Source organism: Nycticebus coucang, chromosome 8 (assembly GCF_027406575.1).
Source record: "Nycticebus coucang isolate mNycCou1 chromosome 8, mNycCou1.pri, whole genome shotgun sequence".
Lineage (NCBI taxonomy): Eukaryota > Metazoa > Chordata > Mammalia > Primates > Lorisidae > Nycticebus > Nycticebus coucang.
In genome coordinates this window covers 86,002,917-86,020,599 of record NC_069787.1, presented here as the reverse complement: position 1 = coordinate 86,020,599, position 17,683 = coordinate 86,002,917, and positions in this window count along the sequence as shown.

The window sequence follows — 17,683 nt, the reverse complement described above, 5'->3', positions numbered from 1 at the left end:
TATGTTGCCAGCAATGGCAGCAGGCCTATGCCCTGTGCCTCCTGATGGTTGGTTCAGATGATGTATCTCTGGAGATTGAAGTCAGAAGGAAGTGCCTCCAGCGAAGGAGCTATGGCTCATGCATACCTATGCTTGGATCAGCCACCCAACCTGAATGCCAGGCAGCAAAGGAAGAGGTCTGATTGCTCTGATCCTGGTTCACAGACCATAAAGGCCACTGTGAGGGGAAGCCTGACCAGCATTCTGAAATGCCCCTCGCCACCAAAGTCCTGAGAGCCTTTGAAGTCTGCTCATTCTTCTCTCCTCATGTCCCCATATGGCCATCATGATTTACCACTGGACAGTCTGAGAGATTGCAGAATTCAATGTGTGGGGATTGTATTGTTTAACTAACTCTCATTCTCTGCATGTCAGTGTGTCTTCCCTTCACAGGTGGGACACAGAGCCTGTTCCTTCTGTTTTCCCTGGAAATATTGTGGTAGGTATTTGGTGTATGTTTGAAGATGAATGGAAGAGAGAGTGAGAAGTGGGACAGCAGGATGGGTGGAGGCAGCAGCCTTTATGCTTCCAGTCTTTAAGCAATGACTACTCTTGTGAGCTGCCTTGAGGGTAGCTTGTGCACTGTTCCACAGGCCAGCAGCTCCTGTCTGCCCCAGGCTTTGTGATCACCCTGCTGCTTTAGACAATCCCACTCCTATCAAAGTAAGGCAGCAGCAAGTCTGCAGGATTCCCTCACCAGAAAGCTGCAGCTCTCACACCACTTTCTTTCCATTGATTTGGAATCATATTCTGGAAATTTTCAATGCACACAAAAGTAGAGAGAATAGAATGATAAAATCTCCTACATATATCCCAAACATCAACATGTTGCTAATCTTGTTTTATCTACATCTCATGGGGGGTTTTATGTTTTTTGTTTTTTGTTTTTTTGCTGAAATACTTACAAGCAAATCTTGGCTATTTTAGTTCTGTATAGACAGGTGATAGATAAGAACTTTCACTTTTAACATAGTCATACCATATTATCATTAAGATTATCTAATAAACTGTTTTTATTCAAATTTCCCAGATTATCTCAATTTTTTTTTTTTTACGGTTGGTTTGATTGACTTGGGATCCAAACGAGTTCCACACATTTTTTAAAAATATCTGTTAAAGTCCTTTTGATCTATCAATTTCTTCCCTCCCATGTTTTCCGTGTTATTTACATACATGAACACCACATTTTACTGTGCTTTGTATTATTGCACTTGGCAGATATTGCACTTTTTACAAATTGAAGGTGTGTGGCAACGCTATGTTGAACAAGTCTATCAGCACCATCTACCAGCACCATTTTTCTAACAGCATGTGCTTACTTTACGTAATTCTCATAATACTTCAAACTTATTCATTATTATTACATCTGTCATGGTGACGTGATCAGTGATCTTTGATATTATATTGTAATTATTTGGGGACCCCAGGAGCCCACAGAAGAGGGCAAACTTAATGGATAAACAGTGTGCATGTTCTGACTGCTCTACCAACCAGCTGTTCCTTCATCTGTCTCCCTCTCTTTGGGCCTCCCTATCCCTAAGACACAACAATATTGAAATTATAACCTGATAGTGAGTCTCTAAGTGTTCAAGTGAGAGAAAGAGTCACATATCTATCAATTTAAATCAGAAGGTAGAAATGATTAAACTTAATGAGAAAGGTATGCCAAAAGCCAAGACTGGCCAGAAGCAAGTCCTCTTACAACAAATGAGTATCCAGGCTGCAAGCAAAGGAAAAGTTCTTTTTTTTTTTTTTTTTTTTTGCAGTTTTTGGCTGGGGCTGGGTTTGAACCCATCACCTCTGGTATATGGGGCCAGCACCCTACTCCTTTGAGCCATAGGCGCCACCCAGGAAAAGTTCTTGAAGCAAGTTAAAAGTGCTACTCCAGTGAACACACACATAATGAGAAAGTGAAACAGCCTTATTACACACATAGAGAACATTTTAGTGATCTGGATGGAAGATCAAACTACCTACAACATTCTGTAGGTCAAAGCCTAATCCAGAGAAAGAGCTTACCTCTTTAATTCTATGAAGGCTGAAAGGTGAGGAAGCTACAAAAGAAAAGTCTGAAGCTGGCAGAGGTTATTGGTTCATGAGGTTTAAGAAAAGACATCATCTTCATCACATAAAAGTGCAAAGTGAAATAACAAGTGCTGATGTAGAAGATCTAGCTAAGATCATTAATAAAGGTTCCTACACTAAATAACAGATTTTCAGTGTAAACAAAATAGTGTTCTGTAGGAGGTGTCATATAGAGCTTTCATAGCTAGAGAAGAAAAGTTAATGCCTGGCTTCAAAGCTTCAAAGGAAGATTGACTCCCTTTTTAGGGGCTAATACAGCTAGTATTGTTAAGTTGAAGCCAGGGCTTATCTACCATTCTGAAAATCCTAGGAATCCTTCAGAATTACACTCAATTTACTCTGCCTATGTTCTGTAAATGGAATAACAAATCCTGGATGACAGTACTTCTATTAATAGCATGGTTTACTGAATATTTTAAACCCATTATTGAGACTTACTATTAGAAAAAAAAAAGATTCCTTTAATTACTGCTCATTGACAGTGCACCTAGTCACACAAGGTGACTACATCTACACTGATAAAGATGTAGAAAGAGATTAATTTTTGCTTTCATGCCTGCTAACACAATACTCATTTTACAGCCCATGGGTTAAGAAGTAATTTTAAGTTTTAAGCATTATTATTTAAGATATACATTCCAAAAGTCTATTAGTGTCATAGATGATGATTCCTCTGATGGATTTGGGCAAAGTAAATTGACGTTCCTGGAAAAAGTTCACCATTCTAGGTGCCAGTAAGAACACTCAAGATTAATGGACGGAGGTCAAAATATCAATTAACCAGAGTTTGTAAGAAGTTGATTCTAACCTTCATTATAAGTGGAACTTGAAGGTATGACTGATTTGTTGCAATGTCATGATAAAACTTTAGTGGATGGCAAGGTGTTTCTTTCTTATGAACAAAGAAAGTAGGGGAAGTGGGAAAGGGGGGGGTGGGTAGAGGGAGGGGAATTGGTGGGATCACACCTGTGGTGCATATTACAGGGGTATTTGCGAAACTTGGTAAATGTAGAATGTAAATGTTTTGGCACAGTAACTGAGATAACGCCGGAAAGGCTATGTTAACCACTGGGATAAAAATGTGTCAAATGGTTTATGAAGTGAGTGTATGATGCCCCATAATCATATCATTGTATACACTTTTGATTTAATAAAAAAAAAAAAAAAAAAAAAAACAAAGAAAGTGGTTTCTTCAGATGGAATCTCTTCCTGGTGAAAAAGCTGTGAACATTGTTGTAAGTATTTAGAACTGTGGTTTGCAACCCCTGTGCTACAGACAGATACCAGTCTGTGGCCTGTTAGGAACTGGGCCACATAGCAGGAAGTGAGTGGCTGGCGGGCCAGGGAGCAAAGCTTCATCTGTATTTACAGCTGGTCCTCATCAATAGCATCACTGCCTGATCTCTACTTTCAGTTCAATCAGACATGGCAGCATTGGATTCTCACAGTAGCCTGAACCCTACTGTAAACTGTGCATGCGAGGGAGCTAGGTTGTGTGCTCCTTATGAGAATCTAAGGCCTGATGATCTGAGGTGGAACAGAGGTGATGAGACTAGCAAGGTGGAGCAGCTGCAAATCCAGGATAAGACCATCTAATTACAAGAAACCAGCCCTGGGCTCCCACTGATTCAACATTATGATGAGTTGTATAGTTATTTTGTTATACAGGGTGTTCATGTGCAATTGCACACCCTGTATATTACAATGTAATAATAATAGAAATAAAGTACACAATACTCATAATGCACTTGAATCACCCCCAAACTATCCCCTCACATACTTGTGGTCCATGAAAAATTGTTCGCCATAAGACTAGTCCCTGATGCCAAAAAGATTGGGGCCACTGGGTTAGTTTATTCCATAAACTTAGTTGACAAAGCAGCAGCAAGGTTGGAGAGGATTGACTCCAATTTTGAAAGAAGTTCTGTGGATAGCATTGTGTGCAACAGAGAAATCTTTTATGAAAGGAAGAGTAAATCTATATAGCAAACTTCATTGTTGTCTTATTTTAAGAAATGGTCCCAGCCCCAACCTTCAGGAGCCACCATCCTGATCAGTCAGCAGTTACGAACATCAAGCAAGTCCTTCCACCAGCAAAAAGGGTATGACTTGCTGAAGGTTTGGATGATTGTTAGCATTTTCTAGCAGTAGAATATTTTTAATTAAGGTCTGTACAGTTTTTAGACATAATGCTATTGCACATTTAAAATATCTTATATTGTAACCATAAACTTCATATCCACTAAGAAACAAAAAAAATTGCGTGATTTGCTTTCTTGAGTTATTTGCTTTATGGTGGTGGTCTGGACCCAAGCACAGACTCTGAGGTATGCCTTTATTAAAGGGATCAGGTCTAGTAGAATTTCTTATTTTCTGAATTTGGGTTCTTTCTTCCTCCTAATGTTGGTTAGCATGTTCCTCTATCTCCTGAACTTCTTGTAAACTGTTAGTTAAATCTAGATGCTTGGTTAAATCCAAGTTTAATTATTTTTGGAAAGAAATATTCTCAAGGAATGTTATGTACTCCCAACTGCATCATGAAGAGACACATAATGCCCATGGAATCTTCTTAGCTCACATTAAATGCATGCTTATTAAACTCATGCTGTTTTTTCTTGAGCTTAATATACTTTTCTTGGATTGCAATCTGCCCCCACTTGTAGCTTCTTACCATTGACTTTATGTTTGTGTCAGGAGCCACCACATCCTCCCAACAGCTGACACCTCTTGGAGATCAGCAGATATCATACAAGAAATTATTCCCAAAGTTCCATTTATTGTCCCCAATTATCATTATACCCAGTTGCTGATTTTTAACTGCTCAAGCAGAGATGAAGTTCTGCTTAGAATAAAACAGTGAGTGGCCCTGACCAGAGGCTTGTGTTACACGTGAGTCTTCAGAGCTCTTAGGAGTCAAGCACATTCCTATAAACAAAGAAATCACTTTCACAGATGTAAGTTATTGAGACTGATAAATAATTTGTAAGTTTGCATATATTAGTAAAACTTCCCAGCTATGTCTAAACAAGTGTGTGTAAATTGATTAACAATGATTCCCAGCTACGACACTACTCAGTTATTATCCTGGAACTTACAACTGTACTTTTAGGAACTAGATTAAAAAATGACCTCCATCCTGCCAAGACTTTCACTGGTGACAGTTGGGCAGTTGCTTAAGGGCTGTGACATCTCAAAGCACAATGCTTCTGTAACTGCAAATAACAAGGTAATTGCAAGATTAGCCCCAGGTTCTACTTACCTTCTTTCTTCCTCCTGAGAGCCAGGGAGGTCATTTCCATCAGTTATGGAAAGTTAACTCAATCACTGAAATTAAATGGATGTAATTCTCATAGTCTAGGACTTAGAATCCACATATAGTCTGAAACATTCTGTTGTGGAGACCTATCTTATGGAAACATGACACATTCCATGGGAACGACAAGATGGTTTCTTCTGGAGATAATTTTCAGGCTTATGAAGATTCCCTTGGGAATCAGGAGCCACCAAGGAAATGAAGCTATCAGTTACTGAAAGGGAGTGTTTGCCAATCACATCACCATTAGATGCTGTTTGTCAGAGAAATTGATGCTATTTACTGCACTCATAGTCATGTCTCAGTTGAACCCTGGACTTTGCTTTGGTTAAATATACTCTTATGGTTGCGTGGGGTGGAGGGTGGCTGGCCACAGAGCAAACTTCTGGAGCAATCAGTTGTCACAGCCAGCTGATCAATCCCCAAGCAGGTTTCCAAAGCTCAGCTTCAGGTTGTCAGGCAGGTTATCGTTACATCTCAGTTTTTCCACTATTGTTACAGGAATAACAGCGACCTACTTTGGAGAAAAAAATGACTGGAAAAGCAAAGTGAGAGTATTTACCAACACATTACTCATAATTCCCTGAATCCTGGGGCTCTGCTCCACCTCAGAGGAAAGTTTTGTTTACCCTTCCCATGATGAGAAAACACTCGCCCCTAAAGCTAGCTCTCCACCTTCCAGACTAAGTCAAACAGCGATTGTGGGGATCTTGGGGAATTGGTAGGACAGCAGCTTTGCAACGGTGAACAAATGTCTCTGTGAGAGAGGCAGGATGCCTTGTGCGGTGGCTAATAGAGCTGCTTAGTGGAATTTGTCTCCCCTTTGAATCAAACCGAGGCTTGCTCCTTTCTGGCAGGCAGACAGGCCCACTCTTCCAAGTATGCAGGAAAGTTCTGTTTTGACAAGTGCACACATTCTTTTTCAGAAAGCCACGGAGGCAAATGCCTTTGTTGCCGACAGACCAACTCTCTTCCAGCCCAGGAGGTGAAAACCCTTCCATGAGCCACATAATGGGAGCAGCAGTCGTACTTGCTTATGCAGCCCCTGAAAGTACATAACTTCTCGCATGCAGCTTCCACATACGGAACGTACTTCCCCTGGCAAATCCAAATGCTGGCAGAGCTGTTTGTCCGGCACTGGGACTGGCAAGGAGCAGGAGGTTGGCAGGACTCATGAGGCATTTTTCTGTTGGGCTTTGGTTTCCTGGCCAGTTGAACCCAGTCCAATTATTGTCCCAATGTTCTGCCAGATAAAACAAGGAGAAAGATTTTCTAGATGCCTGGCCTTGTGACTAGGAGATGGGGGAGGGAAGGTGAAAGCTGAGGGGGGTGGGGACACCCAAGTCCCAGCACAAGCTATGGCTATGGAGTCCCCTTTCCAAACAAGGGCTCTGAGTCTACCCTGTGGAATGTGCAGCAGCCTCCAGAGACCTTGCCTTCCTGACTGCTTGGGTACTCAGGCCATTTTCCTCTTGTGCGGGATCTGATCTTTGTGATCTTTCCATCCTTTGTGATAGAAAGTCAAATTCCCTTGAACCTGGGGTTAGCATTTTCAGCAAAGCAATCCCATTTACGATATACAGTACAGTATTCTAAGCAGAGTTCTCCCTACCCAGAGGCAGTCTAGCAGGCTGCTTTCTTGAGATGTTATCAAGAACAGTGTAAGATACTGTCCACATCCAAAGTGTCCTCCTGAACTGCCCTTCCTCTGTTCTTGAACTTCCTACCATTGAAACAACTAATTAGGAGTCACTAAAGTATTTTCAGAAAGTTCTGTCTAAACACCCATATGAAATTCACAATTATGCATTAATCAAAATGCATAAATACATGTAAGCAAGTTACCAAAAATATGTAGCTGAGGAGTGTTTGCTCTGGGACCTCTTCTTGTCACATTGCTCTGGGTCCATCTTTAGCTTACTTCTTTCAACACCATATGAGTGGCCTCTTCCCAAATGGATTGACCGTTTTCTTGTGTTGGAGTGGGGGTGCTAAATACAGAAGTTGTTCGATTTCCAGTATTTAAAGTATGGAGACTTTCTGTCTCGATTACTATTCAACAACTCTATTTCTGTTGCTCTGTTATTTTGGTACCTAAGGGTGATTGCATAAATCTCTGAGATGCTGGAAACTCAGGAGGAGTTCACTTTTCCTGAAATATAAGTGCACTATGGTTTTGCTTCTTGCAGAAATGTCTTTGAAGGCGTCCTACAAAGTGCCTGTGTGCAGCCCCACGAAGGGGAATGTGGGGTTAGAGCACTGGGCCTCCTTGACAATGAGCAAAACAGGGAATATTACCCAAGTTGCCAGTTTCCCAAAGGCTCCTGCTAGTCAAGGCCCTTGTACCTGTGGTCACTTTAGGTTGCCCACTATTGAAAGCCCATTTTCTCTGACCACAAATTGTGATGTTGAATTATCTTAATTCCATGAAGTCTGGGTCACGCATTTTGTCTTACTATCTCTCAGTTTTCTCTAATCTGACCTGAAGAGTATTAGAGGACCAGATCAATGCAGGGAGGAAGACCCAGGATCCTAATCCCTTTCTTTCTTATCCCTATGTAAATATGTAAAATAGGAACTTGAAAAATATATATAGTTTATTTATTAGGAATATAAAAATATTCCTATTTACTAGGAAGCTTATAATTTTCTATTGATTTTAAATTTTGATTTTTAAATAAAGGAGGGATAGAGAAGGGAGAACTATGAGGTGCATCAGGGGAAAGGGAAAAAAGGGAGGGAGGTGTCAAGGCAGGTCAGAATCACTGGTGCCAACCGCCTGGCGGAAGTGGAGCTAGAAGTCATCTGCACTGGCCAGAGCCCAGCATAAGCCTCTGAATCCATGTGGACCATGTTGGCAGCTGTAGTCAGTTTCACCTCTGAGACCAGGCCAAAGATGACCTCAGGGAGTGACCAAGTTCAAGTTGAAGCTTCTTAGTGTGGGCACAAGTCCCAGGAGCAGGAGCAGAGGCCAACACAGCAGACCAAGACAAGGCCTAGCAGCCTAGAAGCTGGAGGGAAAACAAGGCCAGGAGGGTGCCACAGCGGACGTTACAGGCAGTTACGGGAAGCTTCTCTGTATGCCTTCAACTCTGCAAAGTGTGGATGGTAGGATGATGGAACAGACAGTTGGGCTGGAACTAAGGAGAAAACGACCACTTTCCCTAAGGTAGAGGGAGTCCCAGAGGAGGGTCTCAGGTAATACTTTATGAACAGATCCATCTTTAAACCCTAAATTTTTAGCCCTTTGCAGCTTTTTTAAGAGAGTGTGTTCTTACCTTTCACTGCCCTACCTGTCAACTTGGCCCAGACCATGCCTGAGCCAGATAACGAAAGTGGCTGTCGAAATAACATAATTTACTGACCAGCACACGTTGTACACCATCACACTGTGGGAGTCCAAAGGCCATTCCTCTAACCAGGGTCTTTCTTGCTCTTCCTCAGTCAGGTTTCCAAACCTCATTTATTGACTTAATAAATTTTTAAACAATTATTATATGCCTTGTGCTATGCTAGGCATGGGCTGTACTGTGGTGAACAAGACAGAATTGACCCCTGTCTTCATGGACCCCCCCCACACACACAGTCTAGTGGGGATTTCAGACAGTAAGGAGGCAAACAAACAAAAATAATTATGAATTATCATCAGCCATGATCACAGTTTTGAAGACAAGAAATAGAAAGTCATAGGAAAGGAGAAAGTGAGGAGACATCATTCCAATCATTTCATTAGGAAGACCTCTCTAATGAAGTGGCAATGACACAGACCTCTGAATAAAGAGAAGGAGACAGGTCCCGGAGGAGTGGGAAAAGGATCACACAGGTGGTGGAAGAGCAAATGTGAAGGCCCTGACTCAGGAACAAGCTGGAGGCATCGCAGGACCAAAGCTATGTGGCTGCAACAGCAAGAGAGAGAGAGCGCGAGCAAGTGGCAGGCCTGGGGCACAGTTGGTTGGAGCAGAGTTTGAAGATATGGGGAAAGAATCCAAAAGGACTTGGAAGGTTTTAAACAGGGAGAATAATGCAATCTAATGCACTCTGGCAGCTGTGCAGGAAGATGAGTAAGGACCATCATGTAAGTCCAGACAAGAGATGATGGTGGGAAGGATGCTGAGAGCCCTGGATGGACCTCAGAGATATTTTAGAAGTTTAGTTGACAGGAATAAGTAATGGGCTGGATGTATTCCTAGGACCCAGGTCCTGCCCAGTCCCAAGCCCCAGTGCCTTTATCTGAACTTTATCCCCTTTCTAGGCGCCTGTAGGAGCCCATGAGTCAGGCATTGGCACCAGCTCCTGAGTTAATCCAGACCACTTTGCACTTGCACATGTTGTCTGAATTCGCAGCTTTATTGAGGCCTCAACGTCTCTCTTTTCCTCTTTATTCCCCTGGTTACCTTTGTGTTCCTGGATCTTTCAGACATTAGGCTTTACCCTGATTCCTGCTTTCACCCTTATGGCCCTACCCTATGGGCCACCCTGCTCCAACACATAGAGGCCTAACTTGGCTGCATCTGTCCCTCACCAGCTCCTCTTTCTCAATCATTTGTCACCCTCATTGCAATACAGCTTCCCAGGAATGTCCCTTTTGTTGGGACACTTCACTCTTACCTATCAACTAGGCCTGTTCCAACCTGGGTGTGCCTCTTAGATCCACCTGCACTGGGCTCCTGTTTCTAAGCTCCTTCTCTTCTTGAGAACTCTTGCCTGTCTTGTGGCCTAGATTAGACCCTCCACCTATCCCCCGTCTATAGCACCACTATCTAGAGCCAAAACAATAGTGTCACGTTCCTTTGAACTTCTGGCTGCTTCTTCCCTAGATGGCAGACAGGGAGGTCGCAAATCTGGTCTAGTCTTGGTTAGACCCAAATTATTCCTGTTTGATGAGATTCTGGCCTGCCACCTTGCCACATCCACCCAAGTCACAACAATGGGAGCATTACGCAGTGACTAGGCTTAGGTGCATATGCTTGCACAGGCTGACTCTTGTGCTTACACATGCATGCAGTGGACATATGTTTATTCACATGTATTCGTAGAAGACTACAGTGGCACTACTCCATTATTATTATTATTGAGGTCATATATGTATGGCTCCAAACTCAGAGGTGTAGAGAAATCTTCATTACTGGGTAGAGTCATAAAGCAAGATGTCCCTGAATTAATTCCACTCTAACTTTGCTTTTATCTTTCTGCACAGCATGATAGAGGTGGCCTTCCTTTTTTAGCAAGTTCACTAACTAGTTTCCCACCTCATCAAAGCTAATTCTTCCCTGGATTCATCTTTTACTTAACAATTCATGATTCCTTAGTTTTTGTGTCAGTTTTCACAATAATGCTGCATGATGCACAATCTCCAAATGTAATGGCTTAGAATAATGAGCACCTATTTACTTCACTAGTCTGTGTGTGGGTGATTTAGGAGGCATTGGCTCAGCAGCTGTGGTATGAGAGCTCATTCACTTGTCTGGTAATTGAGCGTTGGCTGATCTCACTGGGATGACTCTGGTGACCCACCTGCTCCTAGGTTCGGTGTTCTGTCCTCCAGAAGGCCAGATTAGGCATGTTGCCATGGAAATGACAGAAGACAAGAGCAGAAAATGCAAATGGAAACACTTGAGTGTTCTTTTGAACATCTATTTGTGTCACATCTACTAACTTACCATTGGATAAGCAAGTCATATGGCTTTTAATGAAAAAATTGAAGCTCTAGCAATAACTCAGGAGTCTTCTGCAGCCAAAAGTTTGAGGTAAAATGGCATACGGTGAGCCATCAGATGGAATGCTTGTGAAGACTTCAGGAAAAAGACATTTTAAAAGCTTCAAGCTAGGAGGGAGATTTGCCTGAAGAAATCCTTACCCCATCATTTTATAAAAAAAACAATGAATGTTCTGGGGGATTCAAGTACATTTTCAAAGGGTAAGAGAGATGGAGCCAGAACAAGAACCTAAATCTCTTACCCAGTCCAGTGTTCTTTCTGTTGCTCTAAGCATCTCTAGCTCCCCTGTACTGTTCATCTCTGCCCTATGTCTTCACCTGAATGAGTGAGAATGGACTGGTTTCTTGGTACTGTTTTCTTAATTCCTAGCAGAAGCTGAAGGCATTATTTATCTCTGAGGAACCCCATTTAGTGGTGACTGATTTGAGGTTCAGCCTCTAGGTTTACAGAGGGAGTGAGGTTTTAGTTTCTGAAAAATTGAACACACAATTTGCTCTTTGCCACTCTACTCAGCTTCCTCTCTGCTTGCTTTTCCTTATCTTCTTGCTCTCCCAGCTGCCAGGCAATTTGATCTGGATCTGTCCTATCAGGCCTAGGCTGGCAAGCAGGTGATGAATGAGGGGCTAGGGAGGCAGCTGTCTCTTCTTTGCAGCATTTTTGGAAGGAACTGTGTGTGCAGCAATCGCTGGAAAAGGAGGTAAAACTCACTCCCACACTCCTTAGCCCAAGGCCTGTAGTGTTATATTTTCCCTGCCCTGTCCAACTCACTTAAAGGAGATTCTTTCTTCTTGAGGATTCTTGACATTCATGAGGCCTTACAGTGGCCTGGTCTTTGTGGGTCACTGCCCCAAGCACAGAATTTCCCTGGCTTGACCCTGGTTGATATTAAAACAATAGTTTATACTTATGAATCATGTTCAGAGTCTTGAACTGGAGTGTAAAATAGCACATCAGATGGGTTATTCAACCTTCTAAAAGAGAAGCCCTGATGATACCCCAGTAGTGTTGCCCCAGGTACCCTGGATAGGTCTTGTGCTTCAGAAGTAAGATTGGAGGATCAAGGGGAAATTGTAGAGTCATGACATCTGATCCACTTATCCTCTTTTCACAGATCTGATATGTCCTTTGAGAGGAATCACTTCTGAGTTGCATTTCTCCTGCATGGCTGTGGGGAGGTAGCCAGCTGCATCTACTGGAATAAAAAAGAAAGAAGAGAAAATGGAATCTAGGATAATTGAATCCCGACCCAGCTGGACAAACCCTGTGGTGTTGAAGCCCCTAGTCCAACTCTGTAGGACACTGTTGCCACCATATCCCAAGTGGAAATGTACCCAGCTGCCTACTTGACACCTCAGCATCCCTCCAATGGCAGAAGAGCTATGCCTTAGGGTATGATGTCACAAACCAGTCAGGCATCATTTAGGGGAGTCATTTCTCACTTTCTGCTCTTCACCTGGCTTTCCCTCTGCTGCTGTCATGGGGATGTCAGCATTCAAATTAGCACAAGGCCCCAACCCAAGCAAACATCAGCTGGATTGTCAGCCCTGTGAATGACCCACCCTGGGGACCTGCTGTCACCTCCTGTGGCCTTCCACTTTCCCCAGGCATGCAGACAGAGCTGCTGAAAACAGCAGTCGGCTTCTTCTCCCTGGGAAAGGAAAAGTTGTGCACAAGGTCAGGTGAACACAGGGCCGGAAAAGCTCTCCCTTCACCCGACCCACACACACATTTTATCTTTGCCCCAAGCTAAGGACTTCTAAATCCAGCCACAATAGCAATCCTCGGATGGCAGAAAAATGTTCAGCCCAGAAACCACATCCTCTGTGGCACAGCAGCCAGCACCGGTGAAGGACAGGGAGTTAAATTGAAAAGGAATTTGAATGACAAAGTGACATGATGTCCATCTCCCTAATGATGGGACAAGTTGGTCTTCCATCACTGGCAAGGCAAAACTGCCAGGCCCAGATCTGTATTTAAAGCTATTTCTCTTGGTTTTAAGTCACCAGCTCAGCTCAATATCTAAAACAAAGAGAATGAATTATGGAACAGGATGAGGGGAGCTTGTTAATTTTCCTACTGATATGCTGTGAAATGAAAGCTTTATTCTAAGAATGGTATATCCTCAGGGCTCTCTCTGGAGAGATGCTGACAAATCCAAGTGTCCTTACTGTTTTCATTGCCCCTTACTTTATGGCTTTTTCTGTACACATTTACAAAATGTATATGTTTCATGGTGTGTCTGTATCAATAGGACTCAAGGAGTTCAAATCCTTGATTCCCTTTTAGGGCTTCCTTGACAATAAAGAGCACATAGGTGATATTCATGAATGTGCGTGCGCACACACACACATTAGAATTTGTGTACAGCTTGACTATGTGTATTACAGAGATATCCATGCAGGATGTTTGCTATCACCCATACTGGTGAGCTATAGCCTGTCTCCAATTGGAATCCAATGAAATAATCATAATAATTTTGCCTTCATGTATCACCTTTCATCAGGGAGGATGAAAGGACTTCACAAACTCTGGGAACTCTTTGATCTAGGCTCCTATCTGGTACACTATCTCCATTGTGCATTCTGCCCTCACCCTGAAGATGGGCCTGGGTTGACAGTAATTGAACTCCCATATGCAGAGCAGCCCAGAGGCCGCTGGCCAGAGGGCCTTCTGCCAGCTGCCAGCAAAGAGATAGCTGCCTCCAGAAGGGGCCTGGGTTGTGACAGGGCAGTAATGACTATAAATATGGGTAAAGAGGGAAGTAATTCTTAAGTTGCAACTTTAGTTTTGAGAAAGGGGTGCTTAATGGGAGGAGGAGGAACATTCTAGGAAACTTGATAAAACAAATCTCCAGAATGTAGGTGTTGCCTAAGGCTCTGCGCTTAGCTGTCTTGTCATCCACACCCAAGACTTTCACTATTTGCTTTATGGGAAGGACAATAAAATATATATCCCAGGCTCACATTCTCTCTTGGGCCTAGCCAGGCTGTCTCCTGGGTATTTCTATCTACATATTTCACTGGAACATCAAACTCAGCTTCTACCAAATATACGATTCTTCCTCCTCCTTCACTCTCAAATAGCTCCTTCCCTGACTTCCCCACTTGTAGTTTCTGGAGCTACAGCCATGAATAAGTTAGTCAAGATCTGTGTTTTCACAGAGCTTGCATTTTAGAGAGGGGTGGGAGAATGCAATGAGTAGGTGCTAAATAAAGGGGAGAAACATCAGGGAGTGATGACTTAGGTGGTAATAGGAAAGGGGTGTGAAACTTCTTGCACAGAATGAGCCCCTAGCCTTGTTCCATCCTCTGTTCCAACCTGGTCAGGGGAGCGATCTAGGGGAGAAAAGTATTCCCAGGGATGGGAATGGCAAGCACCATGGCCCTGAGATACCGGGCCAGTGGGAGGTGACAAAGTGAGAGCGGTGGGCAGTGATGAGCCCAGGTCAGGCCTTGCAGCTGGGGTGCAGAGTTTGAATTAAATCCAAGTGCTATCCAAAGCCAGGGAGGATTTCTAGCAGGGGCATATGGAAGCTGACACCTATTACTGTCATCTCTCAGCTGAGACTTTAAGTCACTTTGACTCCTTTCTGTATCACACACCTCTCCATACAGGCAGTGTCTACAGGGGAATGAGGGCAAGATTTTGGTAATCCTCCAACTCCTCCCCAGGGTCTCCAACAGAGTTCTCTGTGTTCAAAAGGACCAGCAGCCAAATAGAAAACAAAGCATCCCTTTTGTGATCACTGAGAAAGTACCAGATACGCCTAAGGCTATGAACGTGGCTTAGGTTAGCGGACCAACCTTAGCTGCTTCTTTTCTGAGAATCTAAATCTTGGGACTTACTCAAGCATGCCTGTTGGAGGAAGGGGTGAGAGTGGGTGGTCTCCTGGAGAGTGGTTGCTACCAGGGACTCATGTCCCAGCTAAGAGTGTTGGCTGCTAAGGGATCCCAGTGCTGCTTCTCCATAGAGCTGTCCTTGGGAGTTCTTGCATTCATCACCAGGGTAGCAGGCAGCCTATGACTCGCAGGGGTACAAAAGGCAGACCCTTTGTCTCAAGGGAAGACCATTCTGTGGTGAAGATCTGGTTCCAGAGTGTCCATAGGATAAACCCAATCTGTCTCCAGCTGAGCCCCCAGCATTGTTCCATCCTCTGCTCCATCTGGCTTCCCTTCTCCCCACTCCTGAGTGCATCCTTTCAGCAAACGTTCACTTGGTTACCTGCACAGGATCTGCTTCCTAGGAATGTAACCTAAGACAAGTGAAGATAGAGCCAGACCATTTAAGGAGCCCTGACAAGTTCTCTGCAAAATTTTTCATTCCCTTTCCTCTTTTAAATCCATCCATTCATTCAACAAATATGTTGAAACATGTTTGTATACTGCCACACATGAGAAATGAGATCAGCACAGCCCATGCCCTCATGGAACCTACCAACCAGGTGGAAAGGCACACATTCAGCAGACAAATGCCTCTGTTTGGGTACATCATGGCTGGCGAGGCTTTCTAATTATAATGGGATTGTTTGCCTTCTTTCTAAGACGATGAAGGAACAAGAATGAGCTTGGGCACCAGAACCTTTCTTTGGCTTTCAGATGCAGCTGAGGTCTCATAGCATTTTCCCTGGGTGATTCTCACCAATGGGCCAGTGCAGGGAGGGACAGTTAAAGGAATGAGGATCCTGATGAGGCCCCTTGAAGGTGCTCATTCCTCCTTTTTCTAATTATTTTACATTCTTAACAAATGTGTTGCCTTCGGTCTCTCAGGAGCCTCTCCAGCTCAAAGAGGATGTGCCTGCCTCCCAGGAAAATCTGGCCAGGATTTTAACCACCCAACCCACAAAATCCTAAACAGCTCAAGACCAGCCTGTGCTATTGTGAGCTGAGCGTCACCCTGTAGTTCTCACGATTGCAGGTAAACATTCCAGCCATCCCAGCCTCTCATATGGAGGCTGCCTGCCAAGGAATTCCTTTTTGCCCTGAGACCCACAGCCACGTTGCTGGGCTGAGACTTTTCCTCCATTCATAGGGTTCCCCTGTTCTCACTGGCACTGGTCACTTCCCATTGCCTTCTTTTCCTGCTTGACAGAGGTAGGAAACAACAGCTGGCTGATGCTTGTTCAGGTCACCGTCAGGGGCGCAGCCTAGAAGATGTCCCTCTAAAGCAGCAGGATGCCACCCTCCTCTATCAGTGGTTGCTAATGCAGGAGATAATCTGGGTCAGGGCCAGCTTCCCCGGTTATGTGGCCTGTGCAGTTTCACAGGGCTCCACACTTAGAAGGGCTCCATTCTTGGTTTGATGCTCTGCTGTTGCTATCTTGAAATTCTTAATAGTTTCTGAACAAGGATCCCTGCCTTTTCATCTATCCCAAGGCACCACAAATTATGTAACTAGTCCATTTGGGGGTCATGCATCAAAAGTTGTTCCAGATTGTCAACCAAGAGGGGAGGGGAATATGAAGCTTCCCCAGGATCTCTTTCACCCTAGGATGTTGGCGAAATCTGCAAGCACTGTGGTAGGTTTCTGCAGTTAGACACTGTCTCTGGGGAGGGTGTACCCACAACGTGGAGCTACAGACTATACAGAGCAACATGTTGGACAGTTCCTAACTCTCAGGGTAGACAGCAGTGGGAGAATTGAGATGTGGGGACAGGGAAAATCCTGCTTGATTGAACCGAACTGGATCTGTCCTCTCCTGATCCAGCAGATGTTTGGAGCTAACCATTTTTTTCTAAAGAGCTCTTGCAGGCTCCTGGAAAATCTCCTGCCAGCCCTTCACTGGTAGTTTCCTCCACGCAAACAGATGCCTCTCTGTTTCAGGAGTCAGCTGAGGCCTTTTCCAAGCCCCTGGAGATCCAGCATAACCTCTCAGTCCCCGGGGTTCCTATTGAGATGAACCCAGGCAAACCTCACTCTGTTCTTCTCCTCTGTAAGGTGCACCTCCACCCAGCTCCATCCCCTCAAGCTTGCTGCCGGGCACTTGGTCTCTGTCAGCCGTGCAGTAAGACACTGATCTCCCCTTCCATACCCTCAGCTGCAGGCAACCCATTTCACAGATTTCTGTGTGATCCCATGGAAACTCCTGGCTAAATCTAAGGCAAAGGTGGTGCTCCCTACCTCTTCCTCCTTGGCAGAGTTGGAAGCCTGACAGCATGACCGCAGCTTTCTCTAAAAAAATAAATATGTACACACTCACACACACATATTCAAAAGCCTTCACTTTTGTGTTTTGTGAGTGGGTGAGAAGGGATGTAGGACTTACAGAAACAGTTCCTGATCATTTCCCATGTAATTTTTTACAAGAGGGATCTGGCTTTGGAATTCAATGCTATTGGGTCCCGTTATCTCTGTGGAACCTTCAATATTAACACCTTATTCTAGGTATGAGGCCTTGGGTTAAGCCCCACAAGTTGAACAATACATTATTCACACAGCCCTGGAAAGACTCGCTCTTGGCATCTCTGCTCAGGAAACAGACGTGGGTGTTTGTGACTACGACATAAAGCTGTCACTGGCTAGCGCTATGCCA